Consider the following 27,975-nt stretch of genomic DNA (forward strand, 5'->3'; position numbering starts at 1 on the left):
AAGATCTTTGAGCTTCCCAGGTGATAAAGAAATGGTTCCATGTTTTCTTCCAGAACGTTTACCGCTTAATTTTAAAAATTTAAATATTTGATCAAGTTTTAAGTGTCCAGGTGTGAGGTATGGCACAATCTTACCCTTTTTTTTCTTCCCATTGTCTGTACAGTTGCTCCAGCCTCACGTGTCAGGTAGCCCATTGTTCCTCCGCTGATTCCAGATGTGGCGGCAGCCATTAGCCAAGTGAGGGTAAATTCTGTCAATTCATATTTTCCCTGGGAAACAATAAATGCCTTGCTGTCTCCCTGGTCTCCACCCAGGAGCAGAGCCACAGGGACTCCCCTCTGGGGTCCTCATCCCTCTCTGGGGATCTATTTCTCCCCCCAACTACCTCCCCCCCTCTGCCTCCCACTCTCAGCCCCTGTCTTGACTTGCTGGGGGCTGGGGGCTGGCCCTGGCTGATCTCATTTTCTCTTAAAACACTTATCAGGACATTTAGGGCTGCACTTTTTGATACTCAACTTGAAAACCTCAGGTTTCAGAGACTCAAGACCTTTCTCTCAAGCTATTGCTTTTGTTTTGCATTTCCAGTGTCTATTTTGAAACTCAAAAGCTGAGAATGTTCTCTTTCTCCCTTCTGCCCCCGGAGGCCAGTCCCCTGGAATGCTGGTCACTGCTGTCATGGTGTGGTAGGGTGGGCGACCGGAGCGGGGACAGGAAGTCCTGATCAAGGAGACCTGGGTCAATATTGCAAACTACGGCTTCATCGCGCCACCACACGGAGTAACTTGGTACTTGGGGAGCGACGGTTGGAAGTGTGAGATGCTTCTGTCATTTGAACTATATTAAGGGGAGCACTGCAGGCCCCATGCTCGTCCTGGTTCTACCAGCTCACCTTGGGGAAACTGTGGGACTTAACCTCTTTCTGCCTTAGTTTCCACATCTGCATTGTCCTTCCCCAGGCTCTGCGAGAGACTCCAAATATGTCACGAAGCCAAAGCACTTTGTAAACTTAAACACACCATACACATGTAAGGCATTACTACTATCTTCCTTCTCATCGAAAACATTTTTCCTGGGCCCCCCTGTGTTCCAAACACCATTCCGACGCATGTGTTCTAACACATAACAAATACCTCTTTGAGATGTTTTTAATTGCATGTTAGCTCCCTTTCAGACCTGATTCATTTCTGATCTGAACAGCAACAAAGGGAGCTTTTATTGCTGAGGTTCATTTCTGGAAATTAAATTTCCATTTTCAACACTAATGCTACTGTAATTCGCGGTGCTTTCTGTCTCTTTTTATTGTGTCTGACAGCGACCAGCCTATCAGCGTAAGTGGCTGAATACGAGTATGTAAATGTACAACATAAAAAGACATTTTTGAAAAGCGGGGGAAAGAAAAACATTTAAAGTAGGAAATTAGAGCAGTTACTGGATCCCACACCATGGTTAATGAGTGTGCAGGAAGCAAACAGTTTCTGGCTCGGGGACCTCAAGCGTTACAGCCAGGGCAACGCTTCTCCTGTTTTTGGAAGGAAATCAGTAATAGTCTCCACACATGGGAAGCCTTCAGTTTGCATTTTTTAATGCCTCCAGGGAGGACAGGGTTTCTAGTTTCAAATCTGTTAAATTTTTCCTTAAAAGACGGGTTTTGTTCAGAAACCAAAACAAAAATTAGCATATTAAGAATATATGCAGGTCACGCATTTGCACCGGTGCTGGAAGATTTCATCAAGTGTGGCTTTTGCCAAACATCAGTGGGTTCCTGAGAAGCAGGGTGGGACTCGGTCACTTTGTCTAATTAGGTAAAACCTCTTAAAAGCCCCATACCCCATTTTTATTAATAATTTAGTACGTAAAATCTGGCCAAATGCCCGTCTACGCGTTAAAAGTGGCCATTCAAAGGTGTTGAGTTGGGAGAGATTTTCATTTTCTTCCTCTTGTTATCCGCGTTTTCTAAATTTTTTAGAATGGAAGAATACGGCTTTAGAAACAAGAAAAATAGGAGGTACTTAGGACAAAGCAAAATGAAAACTCACAAGTAGTTTTGCTTTTCTGTTTTGCGCCTGGAGCCCAGGATATAACCTGAACTCAATTCCAATTAATAAAAACCCTCTCACTGAGCACCTAAGTGTGATGTGGTGCTTTCCTTCTGTCTCCAGTATTCAAATTTGTTTTTCCTTTTACAAGGGAGTCTTTCTGAGTAACCCCTTATGCCATCCAAAGACTGAATGGCTATGAGAAAGTTTGAAATGGCTGGTTTGAAAGTAACAAAGAAAATTATGAAAAATAAGAAAACTTAACCTCCCTTATGTAAATACGGGCTGTTTTGTGCCTTATTTATACTATTCTAAGTGTTGGAGATGTTACTCCTAAAAACTGCCTATTCAATTAAACTTTGGAGCATGGCGGTCCTGGAGTCAGGATTGAGTCCCATCTTGCTGTGTGAACTTGGGCAAATCATTCTTTTCGCTGCGGGTGGACATTGGCTTAGTTGTTGGGATTAGGTTCTGAAAACTGGAACCTGGAGTGGGAGTGTCCAACTAGGCAAAAAGACAGGAGTGAGTCAAACTGAGTCACTGGGGAGGGCTGAACCTCTGCCGGAGATTGCTTGCTGTTCACCAAAAATCAACTTTTCTTCTTTTCCTCCTCCCCTTCCTCTTTTTCTTCTTCTCCGTTATTATCACCTCCATCTCCTCCATCATCAACATCATCATTATCATCGTCATCATCATCACAGAGCTAGACCCCATTCTCATTCCTCAGTCTCCCCTCCACTTAGGTCTGGCTATGTGACTGAGTCTAAGCCAATGGAATATAAGCAGAAATGCTCTCTCCCCTTCCTCCAGCTGTATGTTGATTATGACAAGACCCTCACCCCCAGCAGTTGGTAGAGCCACACAACAGAAAGAGATGAGGTTCCTGAATCATGACATGGTGGAAACCCCACTGTTTAGGAACATCTGCCTAAAACTATTACATAGGGACTATTATCAATACATAAATGTTGATGGTATTTGAGGCATCATGTTTTGGTGTCCATTTGTTACCGCAGCCTGGATTGCTTAATGGACGCAGAATCAAACACCACCACCAAGAGCCAGAGGCAGGAGCAGTAGTGTAGAGGCAAGAGTTGGGTGCATGGGGTCTGAGTGACCCACTATACTGACATATATGTCAATAATAAGTGAGGTGAGGACAAGACTGTCAGGGCTCCATGGCTGGCCTTTATTAATCTGTGGGGATTCTTTTTTTTTTTTTTTTTTTGTGGTACATGGGCCTCTCACTGTTGTGGCCTCTTCCATTGCGGAGCACAGGCTCCGGACGCTCAGGCTCAGCGGCCATGGCTCACGGGCCCAGCCACTCCGCGGCATGTGGGATCTTCCCGGACCGGGGCACGAACCCGTGTCCCTGCATCGGCAGGCGGACTCTCAACCACAGTGCCACCAGGGAAGCCCCTGTGGGGATTCTTAAGGGTCAGGGGTTGCTTGGTACAATTAGCTTCTCTGGGCTTTCTTTTCTCGTCTGTAAAATGGGGAATGTTGGATGAGATTAAGAACAGCAAGAGCGCTTCATTTTAAGGGCCAGCTCCAATAGATTGGGCAGAGCTGTTTGGAGCACTGTGTTGAGAAAGATTCTGAGGTTGAGTCATGGATCTGCAGGGGAGTACCACAGCCAATTATTGGTGCAGGCACAGGGAGGGAGAGAAGGAACCCGCACACCGATGGCTGCCATGGCACGTTGTTCTCTGACATCTATGATCTCATCATGGCAGAAATTTCAAGGGCTGCAGTAGCAAATGTGTCCAGCTGAGGGTGACCTCAGAGACTGGGCAGCTGGAGTCAATTCATCGCTAGTGAGTCCCTTAGTTTAGCAGTTTTCACTTCAAAGATACCAAGCTGTCTGCCTTACGGATGCCTGGAAATTCTATCCAGGTTTTTCATTTTCTTTCTATTCTGTGTGTGTGTGTGTGTGTGTGTGTGTGTGTGTGTGTGTGCGCGCGCGTGCGCGCGCACTAGGTTATTCTAAAAGACCTCAATGAAAAAGAAATACCAATGAATTTGACCCCCTGGGAAAGAGTTCTAATTGGGTTCTTCCCAGGTCAGACTGATTCAGACAAAGACTTTTAAAAAAAATTGAGATGATGTGGTAAGAGGCCTGGGAATGTACAAGTTTTGTTATAACTTGGAAAGATAATCCACTCCATCAACATGGCCCAGAGGAAGGAAACTAACTCATCTTTTCATGCCCAGGGAGAGTTGTATCATGCAATTAGGCTTGGTAACCAGGGATCTAGGAGGCAGGATTCGAGTTCCAACGTTGTTGTCAATTTGCTGTGTGGCCTTAGACAAATGACATTCCCTCCCTGAGCCTCAGTTTCCTCATCTGTAAAATAAGGATTTTGGACTAGAAACATGGTTTTCGAATTGAGTCCCTTGGTTCCCAAACATTCAGAGATGATGTTTGGGGACAGGAGGGTGCTGCTGAGCTTGTGGGGTCCTGGGGCCCCCTTTCTCATTTCCATCAGAGTGACCTTCCTTGTATCTATTCTATACGTGGGCCAAAGTGGCGCTCTGGTGGTTCCCTGCCCGCTCCCCAGCTAGGTGTGTCCTCCCTGTTGAGAGGTTGACCCTTCTGGCTGCAGCACACTCCAGGGGGCCGGGAGGAGCTGAGTGGAGGCGGGAGTGAGCCGGGCGCTGCTCCAGCAGCAGGGGCTGCCATCTGAACGCTGTGCAGCTGCCTAAATATTTTGCCTCCAGATTCTCCCTGCAGCTGCCCATGCTCCGGTTCATCTTAATTAAAGGGGCCTCTCTCATTCTGCCTCTGGCTTTTTGTCAGTTCTTCCCCACCTCCTCGACTTAATGTCAAATCTCCAAGTTTGGCTGTGGTTTTATTTGGACTTGACTTTATTAGTGTAATAGTAGTGGTAGTAGCCACATATTCACCATAATAATGAATATCGTCCTAGGTTTATAAACCACTTCAACTTTGCAAACTACTTTGACCTACAATAACCCATTTACAGAGAACCCCACCCCCATTCTGCCTTTTCTTTTTAAAGTTTTTCCTTGCACTGCAAATGTGATAAACAGTTATGTTTCATTAAGAACACCCACTTCGGTGGCTTCCCTGGTGGCTCAGTGGTTGAGAGTCCGCCTGCCGATGCAGGGGACAGGGGTTCGTGCCCCGGTCCGGGAGGATCCCACATGCCGCGGAGCGGCTGGGCCCGTGAGCCATGGCCGCTGAGCCTGCGCATCCGGAGCCTGCGCTCCGCAACGGGAGAGGCCACAGCAGTGAGAGGCGCGTGTACTGCAAAAAAAAAAAAAAAAAAAAAAAGCTAACTCTTATGTATAAAGCACAGATACACAGTACATGAATAGATATGTAATATATCTGTGATTTTAAAATTTCATAGGTGGGACATTGAGGGGCAATAAGAAAATGTTGAGAAACACTGTTCTGATTCCTCTCCCTAGATTAACACATGGCTCTGTGAGTGTCCTACCACAATTTCTAGTTATTGTTTTATTGTGCAACAAAACCGCTTCTGTGCTCTGCAATGCCTTAGCTCTTTCCTGATTTATCATGGCTATCCTTCCGGGATGCGGAGGCAGAATTGATGCGCCTTACGATGACGCATCATGAAGAATCATAACTGATTCACTGATTCCTCTGCTTATGAGCGCTCGGGCAACTCTGGTGAATGTGTTTTCCTGAGCACAAGGATTGATTCCTAGAAGTGCAACTGTGAGGTGGGAGTGGCTGCGCTTTTAGAGTTTTTATAGCTCCTGCCCAGTTACTCATGTGATCTTCACAAGTATCATGAGTGGGACCTTTGGACGTGGAAGCCAGCTCTGAGAGGCTGGAGCATACCTGGCAGAGAGCAAGCAGCCCAGCTGGGTTTAGACTTCCTGTCTCCTGTGCCATGGAGCAGGTACGTTTTCTTGGGAGCCTCTTTCACCTGCGGGGTGAAGCCTCCCTTGCTGGCCCAGGACTAGCTCATGGGGGATCTTCACTGGGCAGCCTCGCAGGCCCACCCCACCTTGTTGCTGGAGGAGGGCACTCTGTGCCCCGAGAGGTTTGTAGCCAAATGCATCCTAACTGACTTAGCGAGGCATTGGTGGAAGTCTAAATCTGAGTTGTTCAAGGGTTTCTTCCTCTGCCAACATTCACTAAACCCTGAGTGTGTCTCTTCTGAGTAACTGTGGTCCCACAAGAGAAAAAAGGATTGGTACTTTCGATCATTAACTCTGTGTCACATACTACTGTAAGCTCTTTCCCTGCATTGCCTCATTTAATGCTCCCTAGTGCTCTACCAGGTAAGTACTATTATTATGTCCATTTTAAAGATGGGGAAACAGAGGCTCAGTGGCTTGCTCAAGTTTCATAGCTGATAAGGAACAGGGTAAAGGATTTGTACTCATAGTTGCCTAACATCAGGGTCCATGACCCTTGGACTCTCTCTTCTCTTGACTATTGTGGTAGATCGAATTATTGTCCCAATTCATTACCCCTCTCTGTACCTATACCCTTTGTCAAGTGATTTTTTAGGGCAAAGTGACCATGACAGGTGATCCCCCTTTATAAAATTGAACTGGAGAATTTTATATTCTCTTGTGTGGAGAATGCGGGCATCAATACTGCTACCTCTCACATGCTAAGCAAGTGCTCTACCACATGAGCTAATTCCCTAGCTCCTGTTGTAAGATTTCTTTTCCAGCTTTTCCTACTAGAGGTATAATGCCCCAGATCTTCACTTTGGCTTTGGTCATGTGACTTGCTTTAGCCAGTGAGATCGGGGCAAGAATGCCTGTGAGCTAGCTTAAGCCAAAGCCTTAAGTAGGCACTTGGCCATCATCAAGCTTCCCAGGAAGTCGCTTCCTTATGGCTGGGGCCCCAGGATGAGCCCAGGAGGAGGAGATCTCAGCCTGTGCTACAGCGTGAAGCAGCCGAGCCCAGCTGATCCACTCACGTGGGAAATCAATTCTTGCTTTGGTGCGTCTCTGGTAAGATGTGGCTCCTGGTCGTTCTGCGTTAATGTTGAATGATTGCCTGAAAGGCGAACTGACACCCTCGGCTTCATGTTTGAGGCTCCCTGTTCTGCAGCACCTGCCACAATCCTGGGGAATGTCGTGGATGAAATTAGGTGGCAAATGTGCTTTAGCATCTCAGCACCAAGAGTCCATGTGGACTCAGGCCCGCGTCCTGGGTTCTAGCCTTGGTCCTGCCCGTTACGAGGCTGGGGGTCCTTCTCCAAGTCCCTTGCCTTCTCTGTGCCTCAGTTTCCTCGTGAGTGAATGAGGGGCTGTGACTGGGTCTCCTCCAGCCCTAACATGAATGGGATTCCAGGTGACTGAAGACTTCGAAAGACATCATGTGTAACTTTATATTGAAAAAGGGACAAGTAGAGATCAGGGCTTAAATCCCATGCCGAGTGAAGAAGCAAACATAAACACCTGGAGAAAGATGTTTGAAAGTCAAGGAGTGAATTCTTGGAAGGATATTCGTTTCTAGCAAATGGTCATGTAGAAAATAAGCCGTCAGGGCAGTCTAATGCTGTGCCATGTTAGATCTGTTATTCCTTTTTCTTTTACACTTATTTATTTATATTTATTTATTATTTTTGGCTGTGTTGGGTCTTTGTTGCTGTGCGCAGGCTTTCTCTAGTTTGCGGCGAGTGGGGGCTACTCTTCATTGCGGTGTGCGGGCTTCTCTTGCTGCAGAGCACGGGCTCTAGAGTGCTTGGGCTTCAGTAGATGTGGCGCGTGGGTCAGTAGTTGTGGTTCATGGGCTCTAGAGCGCAGGCTCAGTAGTTGTGGCACACGGGCTTAGTTGCTCCGCGGCATGTGGGATCTTCCCTGAGCAGGGCTTGAACCCGTGTCCCCTGCATTGGCAGGCGGATTCTTAATCCACTGCGCCACCAGGGAAGCCCTGTTATTCCTTTTTGATCTAGCAGACCTTGAATTACCCAAGGCAAGGTTCCCTCTGTATTTGTTAAATCTTGGCGCAGCAGCAATTATGAGCAAATCAGGCAGGCCTGGGATGGAATCTGGATTATTTCAGTTCGTAGCTTTGTGACCTTGAGAAACTGGCCCACCCTCCCTGAGCCTCTTACACTTCCTTATGTGTAAAATGGGACAATCGGAGCTTAGGCACATTGAGTTCTTACTAAGGGCCAGGGCTGATTTTAATCACTTTGCTGGAATGACGTGATTTAGTCCTCACAACAGCCCATGGAACAGATCACTATTTATTACCATCCTCATTTTGCAGATAGAGAAGCTGAGGCTTAGAGAAGTTAAGTAACTTACAGAAGGTTGCACAACAAGCAAATGCTGGGGTCCGAGCCAGGACAGCTCTTAACCACTACCCTGCATTGTCTGCCTCATAGAAGGCATAAGGTTAAGTGGCTCCACGGAGTGCATACACAGAAAGTACTCAGAACATCCTAGGAAAAGACCCAAGTAACAAAAATCAAAATCACCGGGGGAAACTTCACCCATTTCACAGCCTTTGGGTCTTGTACACATCAGCCTAACTGGGAAGAGTGTCTTTTTGCCTCTCTCTGAGCTGATTCAAAAGACAGAATTGGGCTGGGTTTTGCTCCATCTTTTTTTTTTTTTTTTAACAACCAAGAATGACTGAGTGACCAGGGGGTTTCTGTCATCTGTGGTAATGAATGCCCCCAAAGGGCAGAAATAAAGATAGGTGCCGTTATCAGCCCTGGGTCCTTAGAGGAAAGTTGTTAGATGGTGGCTGGTACAGAGCAGGTGCCCTGTTGGGGTGCAGTGCCTGCAGTGGAGGTACCCTCTCCGGCTTCACTGCAGGTGTGCGAGATAAATTCCCGAGAGACATGTCAGTTGTCTCGTGGTGGTGGAGCCAGAACAGAGAGATGGCAAAGCCGAAGTGGCTTGATTTGGGGGCAGGGAAGAGGCAGCTCTCTGCCGTTTCCAAGTGTCACTGGAGACTGTCCTCCCTTGTGTGGGGAGGCTGCCATGTGGGGAAATCTGCACTGAGCATCGCAGAGGGGTCCAGCTGCGAGCTCGAGTTTCCGGGTCAGGTGGTGAGTTGGGAAGGACTCACATCCAGAAGTTAATTAGATTAAACTGCTGTATCACGGGAATGAAAGGGTGAGTATCAAGTAACCAGTACCTCAAAAAAAAAAAAAAACAAAAAAACCCCAAAACCCACTGGAATCAGGCTAATGCTGAAATTAAGAGAGGTGAGAGAATAGTAAAGTGTGATTTACAGGTCAGTTCTCTTTATTACCCCAGACTCTTGTGTGCTCCTTCATTCATTCTTATATTCATTCATTCAACCAGTGTGAGATCACCCAGTTGTAGACTCAGCGTGTGTGGGCACCAGCAAGTAGGGGAACTCCCTCACTCCAAGATTCAGCTTCAATAGACTTTTCCTGAATCTCATAAACTGAAAATTTAGAAATATGCTTTTAAAAAATTTTAGCACACATATACATTTTGTGTTTTGTTGTCTTCTTCTTCTTTTTTTTTTTTTGTGGTACACAGGCTTCTCACTGTTGTGGCCTCTCCCATTGTGGAGCACAGGCTCCGGATGCACAGGCTCAGCGGCCATGGGTCACAGGCCCAGCCGCTCCGCGGCATGTGGGATCTTCCTGGACTGGGGCACGAACCCATGTCCCCTGCATCGGCAGGCGGACTCTCAACCACTGCGCCACCAGGGAAGCCGCCCTGTGTCTTATTCTTATTCTTAATTTGAATTACATATAGAGTTGGGGACTCCACTATCTTTACAAGGCCCAGAGTCTCAAAAACATCTAAATCTGGTCCCACATTCCATCAGCATTAACTGAGTGCTAAGTACCAAGTATTGCGCTAGGTCCTAGGACGTAGCTGTTGTATTAGTCAGGGTTCTCTAGAGAAATAGAACCAATAGAATACATATATGAAGAGATCTATTATAAGGAATTGGCTCACACGATCGTGAGGGGTGACAAGGCCCAAGATCTACAGCTGGTAGCTGGAGACCCAGGAGAGCTGATGGTGTAAGTTCTGGTCTGAAGGCCAGGAGGCTGGAGACCCAGGAAGAGGTGATGTTTCTGTTAAAGCCCAAAGGCTGGAAAGAACCAATGCCTGAGCCTGAAGATAGGCAGGAAGAAGTTCCCCTTACTCATGGGAGGGTCAGCCTTTTTGTTCTATTCAGGCCTTCAACGGATCTGATGAGGCCCACCCAGACTTGGAAGGGCAATCTGCTTTACTCAGTCTATCAATTTGCCCAGAAACACCCTCACAGACACATCCAGATTCACGTTTGATCAAATATCTGGGTACCCCATGGCCCAGTCAAGTTGACACATAAAACTGACCCTCACAGCTACGAATACAACTGCTTGTTAATCACGTGCTGTGGTTGTCCAAGTGAAAGGTAGTAGAGGCCCAGATGAGGGTGGCCCTGGGAGAAACAGGATGAAGGGGACACATCTGGGGAAAAGAGAGGCAAGTGAACGGATCTTGCCCAGTGGGATGGATGCAGACAGAGAAGGGGAAAGATTTGGAGCTTTTAGAGTCAGAGGATTGTTGGTGGAAGTTTGCTGATGGCAGGAACAGAATTATTTCAAGCCAAAAAGTGGGTTAAGGAGCAGAAAATCATGGTAAGTCTTCAGTAGGGTGATCACCATCCTGGTTTGTCCAGGATAGTCGCAGTTAACACCTGGAACGAGACCTGTGGTCTTGATGTCCCACGTGTTTACTTAGCTTCTGTCCCCAGCACAAGTGGGTCCCCATTCAGATGCTAGATTGTACTGTCACCTCCAATCTTCAGGTAGGTTGCTTTCGAGCTGCCAACATATTCCTCACTGTTGGAAAAGGTTGCTTATTGTCTAACTTCTATCCTTCCAGCTGTAATGAAAACCTGCTCTTATAGTCCTGAGGTCAGTGACATCAACAACCACAGAACAGCTAGTGTTAAGTTGTTCCAGAAACTACCCTGTGCCAGGGGCTATCCTGGGCACAGCGTGGGCGGTGAGTTACAGCGGTGAATAAGACCTAGCCCCTGCATCCGGGGAGCTCTGTTCTGAGGGAGTACAGACAGTAAGCAGATAATTAGAGCACAGTGTAATTAGAACTTGGAGAGAAGTGACTCAGGGTCTAAGGAAGCCCCACTGAGAAGTCTTTTTATCGCTGGCCATTGCCGCAGGCAAGTCTTTCCGAGGTGTTCAATATTAATTAATGAGCTGTAATTGAGCACCTGGTCCCCTGCTTTCCACCCTCGCTCCCTGCAGCCCTTTGCACAGCCACCGAGAGAGATCCATGTAGAAGAGAAACTCATGAGATTGCCGTTTCTTCCAATATCCCCATGCCTCGCATTATATGATACTAGCATCCCAGTCTTTCATCATGGCCTCTTCTCTCAGCTCTGGCCCCTGGCTAACTCTCTGAGCATTCCTTCCTTGCTAGTGGCATATAGATAGAGCATCCTCCATCTCCTGGGACTTGGAAGGCAGAGTTAAACCCAATGGGCAGAAACCAGTGGGAAAAACTGGTGCACAAGGGAGGAATGAGCTGACCATAAAGGAGTGAATTCCCTGTCACTGGAGGTGTGCAAGCACAGGGAGGATGCCTGTAGTAGCTGAACTTTAAGGTCCCTTTTAATGTTATTCTCTGCTAAAGGTCTTTTGCTTATAGGTGGGAGAAGTTCTTCCCTCCTGTCTCCTCAATCTTCGCCCAGAGAAGGGAATATGTACTGATCTAAATTGTCTGCTCTCAGGACCTCAGTGGGTGATGGAGCAGTGGCCAGAGTTACAGGGCTGGCTTACCCTCGGGCACATTGTTTCCCCAGACTGGAGAAAGGGCCATTGGAGCCCCAGGCTGGCTTGCCATCTGTTCTCTCTCTCTTATGTTATTTATTTATCAGATTTGCACACAACAGTTACTGTGTACCATGTACACAGCACTTACTAAGTCCTTTCCAAACATTAACTTGAGTAACCAAGTAAACTTAAGTAAAAAAACTCTAGAAGGTAGCTACTGTTATTATCCCCAGCTAACAGAAGAGGAAATTAAGGACAGAGAGATGGCGGAGCTTGCCCAGGGTGACCCAGCTAGTCAGTGATCAGTCAGGATTTGAACCCAGACAGTGTGGATCTAGACCATGATTTGAACTACTGCAGCCACGTCACCTTCTTTTCTCCTGAAAGCTTCAGTTTTGAATGTCTTGCTGGTGGTCAGATTAGGTCTCATTGGAGAACGGAGTGTCTCCCTTTTCCAAACACTCCCCAGCCATGGGCTAGTTTTGTCAGCCTTTGGGACGAGGCCTGCAGGGCTCACTTCTGTGGGCTGTGCTCTCTTACCTGGCATCAGCCGGTGCAGAGACCGGCCCTGGGTCACAGGAGACCAAGAGAGAGACTGTGGACGGCTCCAAGCAGCAGATCTACTTTCTCTTGTACGGTAAACGCCTACTCATCCTGGACATTGCAAATGAATAACCACTCCCTTGAGAAGTCTTACTCGACCCCCTGCCCCGTCCCGCCCTAGGGGTTTCAGTTAGGCTATGCTGCATTACCAACCAACCTCAAAATCTCAGCGGGCCATCACAGCTAAAGTTTATTTCTCAATCATGTGCGGTCATTTGCAGATCCAGGCAACTCTTCAGAGCCCTGTTCCTCCATGTGTGACCCTCAGTTATTTCCATCTTGTGGCTGTACCTTCTCAACACGTTTGCCTCAAAGGGGAACAAGAGGCTGGAGAATCATGGAGAGGTGTTCCAGTGGGTCATTTATACCTGTGTTTTTGGCCAGAACCAATCACATGTCCCCATTGGGCTGGGAAGTTAATCTCCTGAATGCCCAGGCAGGGTGAACACTCGTAACACCCTCCACACTAGACCAGATTTCCTTCTAATTGCTCTTATGTCCACATGTACCTTCCTTTCATATATCAGTTTGTAATTACAAATTTGTGCGATTATATGATGGACGTCCAACTTTCCCCCAGCCTCTATGGGAATGTAACTTAGAATGTTGCTTATTGTTAACTGAGTGGATGGATGGATGGATGGATGGATGGATAAATGGTTGGATGTTTGGATGGACAGAGGGATGGTTGGATGGATGGATGGATGGATGGATAAATGGTTGGATGGTTAGATGGATGAAAGCGTAGTGAGCCCTTTGTATAAAAGACGACACATTCACAATTCAGTATTACTTGGATGTGTCTGATATTTCCTCCCGAGTTTCAGAGCTAGTATAATCCTAAGAAGGGTTAATTAAGATTTCCTAAGGGATTTACATCTGAGATCTTTCAGAGAATTAATTAGTTTGGTGTTAAAGTTGCAACCAAAATCCCCAGGAACAGTTGTAATCCCTGAACTAAGACCCTGCTTCATGCTCTGTTCCCAGGCTTGCTGACCTGTTGGTCCTCGCCATGGCTGTGAAGGATGGCGGGAGTATGTGAAGTCAGAGCTGGGAAATGTTTGCTGCCTCAGTCATATTATAGCTGCAGCTTCCTTAGCTCATAATCTCTGGGCATAGATGGGAAACAAAGAGACGCTAGGACATTAGCAGAAAAGGTGCCTACCACTCTAAGACAGTACATGGCATTGAAATGTATCTGCTTTTTTGATGACGGAGCCTCCAGGGGGCCCACTCCAGGGCAGAGCTGGCTTTGCAATATGTTAAAGGGGGCCCTTCAGAAGGTGGAAGAAGATGCTAAGCTGTCATCATCCTTTTTCCTTCCAGGACTTCAGGTTTCTCTTCAATCTCATCTAGAGCTTCATTTAAATAATCTACTTGTCCCTATAGCTCTGACACTAAGAAATCACCACAGAGAAAGATTTAAAATTAGTCATAATAGCCTTGCTGATTGGTTGACACACCTCTTTCTTCTGCTGTCCCACCGGAAACACGACTCCCCTTGTCACGTCTTTACCAAGGAGATTCAGAGGCGCAGGCACTCGGCTCAGGAATACCTTTTCTCTGCTTTTGCTTTCACATCCTTTCCTGGAGGCAATGGATGCCATATGGTGGAGCTGCTGAAAAGGTACGAAGGGGTCATGGGGTAACAGGAAATACCAGGGAAAAACAATAATTGGTAAGTATTTGAAATTATCACCCACATCATTAGCTATTACTATAATTGTTATTACTATAATCGCTATAGACATATTGAGTTATGGGTTCTTTTATTAATAAGTGAACTCCCTTCACCTTGTGCCCCCCCTATCCAAATAATGCCCATTTAATTAAGGCTTAACTTTTGCTTTACTGCCTCAAAAATATTTCCTGACCTCCAGCGCACACGTTTCTTCCCTCCTCTCAACTCCTGTCCTGACGACCCTCTGTGCTACATATGCATGCATATTTTCTTTTTTTAAGGCTGCGCCGGGTATATTTGCACCATGCGGGCTCTTAGTTGCAGCATGTAAGACCTAGTTCCCTGACCAGGGATCGAACCCGGGCCCCCTGCATTGGGATCGTGGAGTCTTAGCCACTGGACCACCAGGGAAGTCTCTCCACGTATATTTTCAGTGAACTTTTCATGTGTATATCTATCTCATTTTGTGTTCTTGTTCTGGTAATCTATTGCTGCAAATACTCCGAAATTAGCACCAAATGCAATCATCATATTATGTTTATGGAGTTTTGGTGTCAGGAATTAGGCAATGACAGAACCAAGATGGTTTGTGTCTGTACCAAGATGTCTGGGGGTCTCTTCTGGGAAGACCCCCAAGGGTAGAAGTGACTTGGTGGCTGGGACAGGAATCACATGGAACTGTCTTTACTCGTATGACTGGCATTTAAAAATATATATATATATATTTATTTATTTATTTTTGGCTGTGTTGGGTCTTCGCTGCTGCACACAGGCTTTCTCTAGTTGAGGCGAGTGGGGGCTACTCTTCGTTGTGGTGCACGGGCTTCTCATTGCAGTGGCTTCTCTTGTTGCAGAGCACGGGCTCTAGGCGCACGGCCTTCAGTAGTGGTGGCATGCGGGCTCAGTAGCTGTGGCTCGCGGGGTCTAGAGCACAGGCTCAGTAGTTGTGGCGCAGGGGTTTAGTTGCTCCGCAGCATGTGGGATCTTCCCGGACCAGGGCATGAACCCATGTCCCCTGCATTGGCAGGCGGATTCTTAACCACTGCGCCACCAGGGAAGTCCCATGGCTGGCATTTGATACTGCCTGTTGGCTGAAACACCTACACACGGCCTCTCCATGTGGACTGGGCTTCCTCCCATACTGATGGCATCAGACCTCTTACATGACAGCTCAGGGCTCCAAAGGCAAATGCCACAAGGGAACCAAGCAGAAGCTACTGCCTACTATGAGCTTGCCTGGATGCCACATATCACTGCTTTAAGTCCCAAGCCTGCTCAGATTCAGGGGGGAGAAACGTAGACCCCACCTCTCAGTGAGGAATGTCACAGACACACTGTAAGAGCATTTGGGGTGGGAGGTACTGTTGCGGCAATCTTTGGAAAGTATCGTCTGCCACAGTCCTAGAAACATTCCCTCTGGGATGGAGACCATGACTTAATTTTCTTTGAATCTTTTCCAGACCCATTACACAGTATCTTGAAAAAAAAATACATGTGTAACAATATTTACTGGTTGATTAACTGGCCTGTGTTGGAGGCAGCCACATGACTCTCATGGATTAAGACAATTGGGATTGAATAGCATTTTATGATGGACAAATCACTCGTATATATGCGTCATTCAAATATCATTTAAATATCACAAAAGCCCTGTCAAGGAGGTGTGGGTAGCCTAATTCATGAGTTCGCAGGTGCCTCAGAGGGTTTAGACAACTTGTGTCATGTCAACACAGCTGGTGAAGGACACATTTGAGCCCAGGATCCGCTTCCCAGCGTGGGACTCATCCTCAGAGTGTCAAATGCCCAGTTGAAACACAGGTGAAAAAAAAAGGCAGGTAACTAAGACTCTCCAAATGTTTGTCTTGAAGATTTTGCCAGTCTCTAATCCAGCCTCTACAGGCTGTTTCTACTTCCTGCTGTGCCCCCTTCCAGGAGGCTCAATCAGGAAAGGACTCCAAGTTCAGCATCGAAAGCCAGGCTCCTGGTAACCAAAGATGGTTGGCAAATGGTCTTTGAACAAACTTGTCTCGTGAAATGCCGGGTCGGTTTCACAAGTACATAAAATAACAACGGAATCAAAGACATAAACAAGAACAAGCCTGTAATCGTCACAGAGCTGGGCAGGCATGGGGGAAGGAAGGCGGCTTCTGATGCCTTTGCCTCTCCTGCTTTCTTTGCAGGCGATTCCAGCGCTTCGGCCATCTGTTCCTTGTTGTGGGTGGTTAAGTGAAATGGGCTGCCAATACAAATAGCCCCACTTGAGGTTTGTTTGCATAAATTGTTTTGAAAGCTTCATGACGAATTTTCAGGATTACTTGCAGTGGTAGGGACCTCGGCGGAGGCGGAAATATAAATTTAGAGATGCCAGTTGGAATCTATTAATTTGCTTGCAGCCCGTTACCCTAGCTCTGTTGCTTAACTGGCTGTGTGACCTTGGGCCAGTGAACTAACCTCTCTGGACTTTAGTTTCCTTATCTGTTCAATGGGAGGTGATAGGCATAGTAGCTACTTTATGGGATTATGAATTGGAAACAAGATGATGCATATAAAATGCTGAGCATAGGGATTGGCATATGGTAGGTACTTAATAAATGGAATGGATTAGAGTCTTTTTGCTGAAATGAGAGGAAGAACAGCCCCCCCCCCATTTGGTGCTCAAGTCAGATAGCCCTGGGGTTGTGTCCCAGCTAGGTAACTTGCTACCTGGGTGACCTTGGGAGAGTTATATTGTCTCTTTGAGCCTCAGTTTTTAAATTTGGGGAATAGGACCAATAACAGATCATGAAGACCACTTGAGGCAACATATGTAAAGCACGTAGCTCTACGTCAAGCGCTCAGGATGGCTGCCCTTGTGATTATTCCATGCCGACTATGGCTGAGCTACTTCTGGATGAGTTTGAGCCCTTTACTGTCTATGTCCGGGATGGGACATCCATCCTGTCTCCTGTGTCTCCTGTATTTGTTCTGATCTTGGCTGGCTGCCTGGAGAAGTTTCTTCAGAAGGAGCTATGTGGGAAAGAGCGATGGGCTCACTGGGAAAGAGCGATTGGTGCTCTCTGCCAGAGGAATAGGGGCACCCGAGTGAATCTGTTGACCTTACTCTAGACTCTAAGACATTAAGACCACTGCCTGCACATATTCAGCTGGTAAAGAAAGAAGATGCACAGAGTGAAGGCGTCAGATGGAGAGATGCCATAGCCCATGGCTGCCAGCTACCAAATGCTACAAATCTTGAGCTGGACGTTTGACTCCCCTGTGCTGCTAGTATCTTGGGGAACATGTTGGGGGAATCCCCAGGGAAATAGTTCATTTGGGGTTGATTCGCTGGGGCTAAGAGAGAGAACGAGACAGAAAAATGAAGAAGAGAGGAGCAACAAAAGCATGGGATTAAGAAGGACAGACAGAGAAGCAGACAAGAGACACAGAGAGAGGGAGAAAAGAGAGAGGGATGGGAAGACGAAGAGACATACAGTCAGAGAGACATGGAGGAGAAGGAGATAGAGATGGAGACAAACAGAGAGACAGAGAAGGAGAGATTCAGAGAAGGTGAGACAGAGACCAAGATGGAGACATGGAGAGACATAGACAGTCTACAGGGAGAGAGGAAGAGAGATACTCCTATAGAGAATGGAACAGAGGCAGAGTGAGATGGAGTAGGAGAGATGGAGAGATCAACAGAGACAGAGAGAGAAGAGAGAGGAGGAAGAGACCAATGGCTACCCCTAGCTCCCACAGCCAGAAGCAACAGGGAACGGCGTCCAGTTTCTTTCATCTGGACAGTCCGATCTGCACACCCAGGGACCATCAGAAGGGTTGGTGGCCCCCATCTTGTTCCCGGGACACCAGCTGCCCATCAGCCCTCAGTCTGGCACACTGGCAGGACCTTTCCAGCTCCCAGGGGCCTGACACAGTTCTTTCATCTTCCGGCTCCACGGTCCCATCTCATAAATGCAGACCAGGAACTGCCCAGATGGAGCGAAGGGCCAGGGCTTGTGGCCGTGCCCGTTGAAGCATTTCTGTCGATGACAGTTAAATTGTTGAGGCCTCTGTTCTTCATTTACATCACAGACACGAGGGTCCTCTGACGACCTCCCCCAGATGAAAGCCAGCTGCCCCCGATCTCATCCACCGTGCACTTGCTTCACTTCAGACGGTCTTCTGACTTTCAACTCAAACCTGCCGTCTGCCTTGACAGGCTATAGCGCTTAATGATATTTTATTGTGTGATTTCACCAAACCCTAGAGTTTTGCACTTATTTTAAGCTAATGGACTAAATCTGGACCCATTTGCTAAAACAAGTTCTCTTTTAGTAAGGAGTAGAGTGGTTACACATAAATCAGGGTTTCAGGTAAAATATTAGGTTTCTATTGCATCAAACCTAGTAACAGGCTGTCCTTTTATGTGATTGGTAAAGCAGCTGACACAAGGCATGTTTAAAACTTGCCTTCCTACTGGGAGGGACTCACGGCAAACTATTTTGTCCAATGCCCTCAGTCATTTGATAAATGTTTGCCGAACTTCCATTATATGTAAGTCCTTGAGGCATATGCAATTGAAAACCATGATCCAAAGGAGATTACATGCTGGGTGGAAATAGGTATGAAGAAGAAAGGGCTCAGGGCGTTATGGTGGAACAGAGGGCACAGTTCTCCGTATATTCCCTGGCAAGTGAATATACTCTCAGCTTTGTGGGGTACGTGGCTTTGAGGGTAAATCTTCAAATTTGGGTAAGATTTTAGAGCAGTGGCTCTCAAACCAGAGACGATTTTGCCTTCGATGGGACCCATGACAATGGCTGGAAACATTTTCAGTTGTCACATCTGGGAGGACGGGGTGTTAGGGTTGCAGCTGAACATTGTACAGTGTACAGGACAGTTCTCCACAACACAGAACGATCTGATTTAAATGTCAATGGCTCTGCTATTGAGAAATCCTGCTTTATTTTTATTTTTTGTGTTGTGACTTTGTTTTCTTAAAATTTTTTATTAAAGTAGAGTTGTTACAATATTATATTTGTTTCAGGTATACAACATAGTGATTCAATATTTTTATAGATTTTACTCCATTTAAAGTTATTATAAAATATTGGCTATATTCCCTGTGCTGGACAATGTATCCTTGTAGCTTATTTATTGTATACATAGTAATCCCCTATCGCTACTTTCCCCTCCCCCTTCCCCTCTCCCCTCTGGTAACCCCTAGTTTGTTCTCTATATCTGTAAGTTTGTTTCTATTTTGTTATATTCATTAGTTTGTTTCAGTTTTTAGATTCCACAATAAGCGATAACATACAGTATGTGTCTTTCTCTGTCTGACTTACTTCCAAAAGCATAACACCCTCCAGGTCCACAGGTCCATCCATGTTGCTGTAAATAGCAAAATCTCATTCTTTTTAATGACTGAGTAATATTCTATTGCATATATATATGCACACACATATATACACACACACATATGTATGTATATATATCACGTCTTCTTTATCCATTCATCTGTTGATGGACCCTTAGGTTGCTTCCATATCTTGGCAATTGTAAATTATGCTGCTATGAACATTGTGGCACATGTATCTTTTAGAATTTGTGTTTTCATTTTCTTCAGATATATAGCCAGGAGTGGAATTGCTCGGTCATATGGCAGCTCTATTTTTAGTTTTCTGAGGAACCTCCATACTGTTCTCCATAGTGACTGCACCAATTTACATTCCCACCCACAGTGAACTAGGGTTCCCTTTTCTCTATATCCTTTCCAACATTTGTTATTTGTGGTCTTTTTGATGATAGTAATTCTGACAGGTGTGAGGTGATATCTCATTGGGATTTGGATTTGCCTTTCTCTAATAACTAGCAATGTAGAGAATCTTTTCATGTGCCTGTTGGCTATCTGTATGTCTTCTTCAGAAAATTGTCTATTCAGGTCTTCTGCCCATTTTTCAACCCAGTTGATTTTTTTTTTGATATTGAATCATATGAGCTGTTTATATATTTTGGATATTAGCTGCTATCAGTCATATCATTTGCAAATAGAGAAATCCTGCTTTAGATAGAAGGAAATGGGTGTGGCAGTATATATGATCCAGATGGGCAGGTGGTCAGGTGTAGCTGTGCAGGCTGTGCACTGCCCAAGTCCAATAGATGCTAGTCACATTGCCTCTGATGAAAGCGGGCCTCTTGGAGTTGTGCAGTGCAACGGCCTTGCAGGTAGAGGGAAAAGTACAAGCAAAGACCCAAAGGCAGAACAGTTTCTGTGAGGTTTGGCTTGAAGACAAGGTGCTTGGAGGGGATTGGAAAGGAGTGAAAAGTTAGGGTTGGTTCTGGGACCTAGGACTTTGTTCTGTAAGCACTGGGGAGCCATTGAAGGCTTTGGAAAATAAAATGAAAAGATCTGGGATGTGCTTTGGAAAGACACAGATCATGAACTGAGCCCTCTCATCTTTCACGTGCCCAGGCTACCCCGAGGCCCTGTTTTTGTAACATATAATAAATGAAGCATGGTTCTTTAACATTATAATGATTTTTTCATTTGCGGTGACAATGAAACCAAAGGAAGGGAAAGGATTGTAAACTGGAAAGCTTCCTGAGGATGACTCTCTGAGAGCAGAGAACAGAGATTTAGGTATTTGCTGTCAAGGTGACGGGACCATGATCCAGGGGCTGCTCTGGTGGGTACCTGGGTGGCTGACAGGCAGGGTCAAGGGCATTACACTGAGAATTAGCTGTGCTGGGCCCTAGTCTCTCCCTGCTACCTCTTGTGGCTCTGAGCAGTCCACACCCATACCCTGGCTCCCAGTCTCCCCAGCTTTAAACTGTGTATTTCCCCATCTTGTTGTGGTGAAGTCCATATAATGGGTAAAAGTGGTGATGGACTAATCAGTTATGGGGTGAGGAGCTGCAGGTTTTATTTACTATTAAAATGTATTTCATTGGTTGATGACTTAAAAGGCAGTGCAGTGTGGCTGTCAAGCAGGTAGCCTCTGGAGTTGCCTTCCCAATCAGAAACCAACACTGCTCCCTAGTAAGTGGGTGACCTTCAGCTGAAGAACGAACTTTTCTGTGCTTCAGTTTTCTAAACCTTTTTCTTTAAAAAAAAAAAAAAAATTATTTATTTATTTGGCCGCACCGGGTCCTGGTTGCGGCACACGGGATCTTCATTGAGGCATGCAGGATCTTTAGTTGCGGCATGTAGGCTCTTAGTTGCGGCATGTGGGCTCTTAGTTGCGGCATGTGGCATCTACTTCCCTGACCAGGGATCGAACCTGGGTCCACTGCATTGGTAGCGTGGAGTCTTAACCACTGGACCACCAGGGAAGTCCCAAGTTTTCTAAATCTTTGCATCAGTGGGGATAGTACCACCTTGTAGAGTTATTATGAAAATTAAATGAGTTAATGAATGTAAAATACTTAAATAGTAGCTGGCAGAAAGTAAATGCTCAATAAAATATTTGGTATTTTGATCATCATCATCATCATTATTTTCATTAGTCTCTTTTCTGTGCTTATCCTTTAGGGTTTGAGAGGTGACCCTTGAGAACCAGTTGGTGTGTCCTGTGTAAAAGATACTTAACAGATTAAACACAGGGAATGATTCTGACCTAGTCTCTGAAGAAGGTTGTTTCTTTATGCGCTGTTTCTATTCATCATCACCATTGTGCATCTTCTCTGAGTGTTTATTGAACACGAGGGTCAGTCTCTGGGAGTTAAATGTTTCCCTGAATCGAACCCATTAGAGATGAGCTGCCCTCCCATTTCTGCATCTGGCATTGGGGGTGCAGCAGGGGGAACCCAGTCAACTCAGATTGGAAACAGCCATTGGCAGTTGAGTCCCAGCAGACTGGAGGGAAACGTTTTTGGTTATGCCCAATAAGTATAAAAAACTGAAACAGAAAAAAAAAAAACCCTAATTTGGACAAAGTGATTTAAATGTGTGTGTTTTGAAGGGACCTGGAATAGGTTAGAGGAGGGAACTGACAAGTCTGTGTTTCTGGAAGATATGAGCTGAAGCTTTATCCACTGCTGCAGGCATTCACAGCGCCCCCTGCAGGAGGAAGCTTGTCACCTCATCTTGCTGTGCTGCTGAAGTCCACGTACAATGGATAAAAGTGGTGCTGGACCAACCAGCCGTGTGTGGGGCAAGGATCTGCTGGTTGTATTGACTACTAAAGTGTTTATTTCATCAGTCGATGGTTTACATGAGCAGCTAGAATACAAAGCAACTGACGAAAACCATCTCTCCCCCTCAAAGATGAGATATTTGAACCTATTGTCCAAAGGTTTTGGTAAACCCTGGGTGACCAACTGGAGTTGTCACATGTGTTGGGTGAAGTGTAAACGAGGCTGAAGGGAGTTCCTCACGTGGACTTCGGAATTGCCTCAGTAAGACCCAGCTGTTACCTGGCCCTCCACTGCTGTATCTCATTTAAATCCACACAGGGCAAACTCCCCTGCCGCAAAACTGGGTCCTTTCTGGCAAATCTTCTCAGCATTCAGATGGCAAGATAATGCCAGATTCACCCTGGGAAACTCTCCCGAGCTGGCCTTCCTTGAGTCAAGCCCTATGTGACCCCACCTTGGGGCCATGACCTTACATGGCCACTGGGTGTCGCTGTGCCACTGAGCTGGGCCACAGAGAGCATTTATCTGGCTGTTAAAAAACCCTGCCTCTTAAGGAAAACAGTGGAACGTAACTACTCAGATGGGTCTTAATTATAATGCAAACCTTGTCAAAAATATGATGTTTACTATAGGAGGCATTTTACATGACTATCTTTCACATGCTAGGAGATATTTTAGATCCAGTTTCAAACAAAATAAAAAGAAGAAAAGAAAGGCAAGAGAAAAGCCGAATGAACATTCTTGATTCCTAATCCCCCAAATTATGATATTCTGATATATTATGTGGTTGTATTGTGGGATGATGAACACCAGGATGGAGTTTTTTCCTTCTTTTTTTTTTTTTTTTTGTTTCTGACAGCTTTTATTCCTCCCCCAGCCTCTTCCAAGAGCCACAGAAAAAATGTTTTTCAAATGAACACAGGCACAGATGTGTCACCCCATGATGGATTGCTCACTCTGGTTCAGCTTTTGATAATTAAGTTCTACTCTTCACAGACGAAGGCTATTCTGCCAAATCCGAAATACCCCGGAAAATGTAGAATTCGAAACTTATGAGAGAAAAGATTAAAAGAGCTAAATATATATGCATGGCGTTTGGCTAGGTGGTGGGGTGGGCTGCAGAGAGGGGGTGTGATTCGATATACTAATCCCTATAGGGACACATGGCGAGGAAAAATGGGGAATATTTACACACAGGGACAAGGTTGAATTAAGAGTAAGTAGATGACTTAAATAAAAAAGAACAGGGCTTCCCTGGTGGCGCAGTGGTTGAGAGTCCGCCTGCCGATGCAGGGGGCACGGGTTCGTGCCCCGGTCCGGGAAGATCCCACATGCCGCGGAGCAGCTGGGCCCGTGAGCCGTGGCCTCTGAGCCTGCGCGTCCGGAGCCTGTGCTCTGCAACGGGAGAGGCCACAGCAGTGAGAGGCCCGTGTACTGCAAAAAAAAAAAAAAAAGAAGAACATTTAGGACAAACATCACTATAATAACCCTGACTGATGGGGACTGTACTTCAATTAGGGTCTCAAAGGGGAAATATTAGATACTCCAAAACTTGAGACATTTCATATAGGTTTATCCTAAACACAGGTTGGCAGTACTATACAGAGACTAAAAAACCCTCCTGGTTCCCTAGAGGTGGGGCAGGTTTTCTCAAAACTCTGATTTCTCTCTCTATAAGTCTTTCGTTTGGTGCCTCAAGGTTATACACCATTAAATACAATTTGCTAACTGGAATCTTCAACCCCTGAAGACTGGCTCTGAATCATGAGCTGCGGAATCCACGTGGCTGCTCCAAAACTCTACTATGAAGTCCTGGCTGAGGTAGAGGGAGCCTGTGCAACCCCACGCGGACAGCATCGCACGCAGGCACATTGGCCTGGAGGCCACCATCTTGTTTTGCTGCATTTGTGGTTCAGCCGCTACACTCAGGCTGTGACTGGTGGAGACTAGCCCATCCTTTCACCATGGATCAACACCACGGACCACAACAAGCAACAGGAGTGGCTGAGTGATTTATTAGAAGAGACTGCAAAAGATACTTTAAAAGCAAACTCCCTCACTCCGCAGTGTAATGTACCAAGGGGGGGAGCAGAAGGGCCAATAACCCACGTAGCCATTACATTCTTGGCCCGGAGCACCCTCTTAGCTGGCTCGCTCAAGTGGGCAGGAGCTGGGTTTCACAAACCGTTCCTATCTTGAGGACTCCTGGTGTTCATTTGATCGCCCTGAAAGCTGGATCCTTATCTGCCCCAGTAATTTATCTCTTTGGAAGGAGAAAGCAGAGGCAAAGACAGATACAGTCGATAAATACACCATTTTGCAGTGTACAATTAGCCTCAGTTAAATGTTAAAGTGCTACTGACGGGGGCTGCCTTTTTGCTGTGAAACAGATATTTTAAACTAACCCCAACTGGAGCTAGCTCTCCGCCAACCCAACCACTTTCTGCCTGCGGTAGTGGTGGAGAGACACTTACGTCTGGCCAATGGGAAATTTCTCAAGTCTGGAGGGAGGATGAGGGGGATAGAGATGAAAGAGGGCACGGTCAGGCCAGGTCTCTTTCCTCTTTGCCAAGAAGCTTTTGGATTTTGTATCCAATTTTTTTTTTTTTTTTTTTTTTTTGCATCCGATTGCAAACCTGGCCTTAAGGGCAGTCTGGCCTGACCCTGGGCTCAAGGAGAGTGAGATAGCTTAAACCTGCTTTCTGTCAGAACTCCCTCCCCACCGAGATGGCTTGGTGGGAACCCAGAGATAAAAAACGGGAACTGACTTCTTGCATGGGGCACGAAAACAGCAGGAGGAAAAGAGGCTTCCTGCCCCTCTCTGTCAGCCGATAAGCCTAATTGGCCAGGTCTGCTGCTGCGTGTTGATTACACCTCCCAACGAAACACCATTGATTGGCACATGGTGTAACAGTGGCCCCCTTGGGCAGTGTTCCCACCCCTGTTATTTGGACAGCAACCTCTTCCTGTGGTACGGCTTCCTAGCATTATAAATTGGGTCAAAGGTGGGAAACGTGCACTCATCTTGGGGACATCAGGGCAATTTCTGACTACTTTAAGACCTAGCATGTTACCTCTTTTGAGCAGAAAAGATGCCTTAATTGGATTCAGGAAGTACTGAGTTACTAATACTATTCTGATGGTGGCTTATGTTTTCGTGAAGCCTCAGAATTAAGAGCAAGGCTGTTCAGGGATCCCAAGCCCATGTGGCCAGGCTGGGGAGCAGCCTGGGCTGGCACAAGGCACACACACAGGCTCTCAGGGCTGAGATGGGAAAGCAAGAGGAAGGGAGGTTCAGTGAGCTGTCTCAAGCCATAGAACACTGTGGTTCTAGCTGAATGAGCCTGGGCAAAAGTTATACCTCCCCCTGTCCCCTGCCACACACACATAAGGCTTAGAAGAGTATGTGGTCCAAAGCAAGTGTTCAATGTATTTTAGCAAATAGTAGGATGCTATCTCCCATTGTCATCCCTGTCATTCCTCAACTCAAGACCAGATTTTGATCTATGGGGGCACAAACATTGAAAACATTATGGATACGGGGACTGGAGAGGGAACACAAAGAGCTTCTTGCCCATGTCTTGAGATCATTCTGAAAGCACTATGGTGCCACTTGGTCAACTTAAGTATACGTATAACCCAAGGCTCAGTTGTCCCGACCCTGTGTATATGCCCCCATGGAAATTCCCACACAGGTCGTTGTAAAGAGCTATCGAGAGGAAATCCGTGGCGTTGTATTTTCTGGGGGCGGAGACTTGTGGGCAATCTGGGCCCCCCTTAGGAAAATTGAGAATGCCCACCATAGAGAACTGAGAAATGGGAGCTACAGACAGTAAACACACAGCAGAGGGGCTGGGGTTTTAATGCACGGTGTTACCGTGAGAAAGTAAGAAATACGATGAGACTATGCAATGTGATGCCATTATGTCGATTAACTATACATCCACACCAAGAATACATGTGTAAGGGCACACGCAGTCACGAAGATACACTTCAGAGGGGCTGACTATAGGGGCGGAAGACAATGGATATTAATGGGAATAATCAGATAACCAAATAAATACAATGAAGTGGGTCTTGCCCAGATGGATAATGGCAATGTATGGTAACCGAGGATAAATAAAATTAACTCACCCCTCCACCCTGCCCCTGAGTTTCAAATAGAAGATTGATTACCCCTACATGTTATGAAAAGTAAAAAGATTGTATATTCTTACATTATACCACATATGCAACAATGTAACATATTATATATATATATAGATAGATATAGATATAGATATATATAGATATATATACATTAAACTATGAACTAAGTGGAGAAAAGTTTAATAAAGTTATGCTTTTTCCCCATTTACAAGACTTTTTGGGGAATAATTTTGGAATAATCCAAAAGATTATTTTGGAATAATTTTAGATTAATAGAAAAGTTGCAAAGAAAGTACAGGCACTTCCTGTAGACCCTTTATCCAACTTCCCCCAGTGATACCATCTTACAGAATCATGGTATATTTGTCACAACCCAGAAACCAACATCAGTACCTTACTATTAACTAAACTCCAGACTTTGTTCGAATTTCACCATTTCCCCACAAATGTGGAATACAGGAGACTGCATTACATTTAGTTGTCAAGTCTCCTCCAATCTGTGATAGTTTCTCAGTCTTTCCTTGTTTTGCTCGACTTGGTGGTTTTGAGGAGTACAGGTAAGGTAGTTTGCAGAATGGCCCTCACTTTTGATTTGTCTGATGTTTTCTTATGATTAGACTGGGGCTATGGGTTTTGTGTAAGAATATCACAGAGGTGAAATACCCTTCTGTAACATGATGTCAGGGGCATACAATGTCAACGTGATTTTGTCACCTGGGACACTAACCTTCACTTGGTAAAGGTGGTATCTGCCAGGTTTCTCCACTGTAAAGTTAGCATTTTTCTTTTTTTATACTCTATTCTTTGGAAACAAGTCACTGAGTCCCGCTCATACTCAACAAGGGGAGAATTAAGCTCCACTTCGTGGATGGGGGCAAGTTTCTACCTATATTTCTCAATGCACTTTTTCCTTTTTTTATTGTGGTAAAATACACATAACACAGAATTCAGCGTCTTCATCATTTTTAAATGTACAGTTCTCTCAATGAATTAAAAAATAGCTTTATTGAGACATAATTCACATACCATAAAATTCACCCCTCTAAAGCTTTGAAATCAATGATTTTAGTATATTCACAGGGTTGTGCAACCGTCACCACTAAATATCAATAAGTTTAGAACATTTTCATCACCTGCCCCCCAATGAAGCCATGCACCCAATAATAGTCACTTTTCATTTCCACCCTCCCCCCAGATCCTGGCAACCACTGACTCTAGATCTGTCTGTTCTAGACACTTTATATAAATGGAATCATCATTTATCAGCTGATAGATATTTGTGTTGTTTCTATTTTTTGGCTATTATGAATAATGTTGCTATGAATATTCATGTATAAGTTTTTTGTGTGTGTGTGGAGGTATGTTTTCATTTCTTTGGGGTAAATACCTAGGAGAAGAACTTCTGGGTCGTAAGATAGCTCTGTGTTTATCATTTAAGGAACGGTCAAATTGTTTTCCAAAGTGGTTTCACCATTTTGCATTTCGACTAGTAGTGTATGAGGGTTCTGATTTCTCCACATCCTGGTTATGATCTGTCTTTTGGTTATAGCCCTCTTAGTGGGGGTGAAGTGATATCTCACTGAGGTTTTAATTTGCATTTCCCTGATGACTTATGATACCAAACACTATTTTCATGTGTTTATTG

At 45.6% G+C, this 27,975-nt stretch overlaps 1 long non-coding RNA gene and 1 other non-coding gene across 3 annotated transcripts in view; one reads left to right on the forward strand and one right to left on the reverse strand.

Annotated features, from left to right (window-relative positions):
- The window catches only part of LOC125962645 (uncharacterized), a 601,794-nt gene that overhangs the window by 271,059 nt on the left and 302,760 nt on the right, over nucleotides 1-27,975 (forward strand). The gene's annotated exons all lie outside the window — the stretch shown is intronic.
- TRNAG-ACC (transfer RNA glycine (anticodon ACC)) lies at nucleotides 21,305-21,377 on the reverse strand. The gene has a single exon. It is a non-coding gene; the product is annotated as a tRNA-Gly (tRNA).

Source organism: Orcinus orca, chromosome 20 (assembly GCF_937001465.1).
Source record: "Orcinus orca chromosome 20, mOrcOrc1.1, whole genome shotgun sequence".
Classification (NCBI taxonomy): Eukaryota; Metazoa; Chordata; class Mammalia; order Artiodactyla; family Delphinidae; genus Orcinus; species Orcinus orca.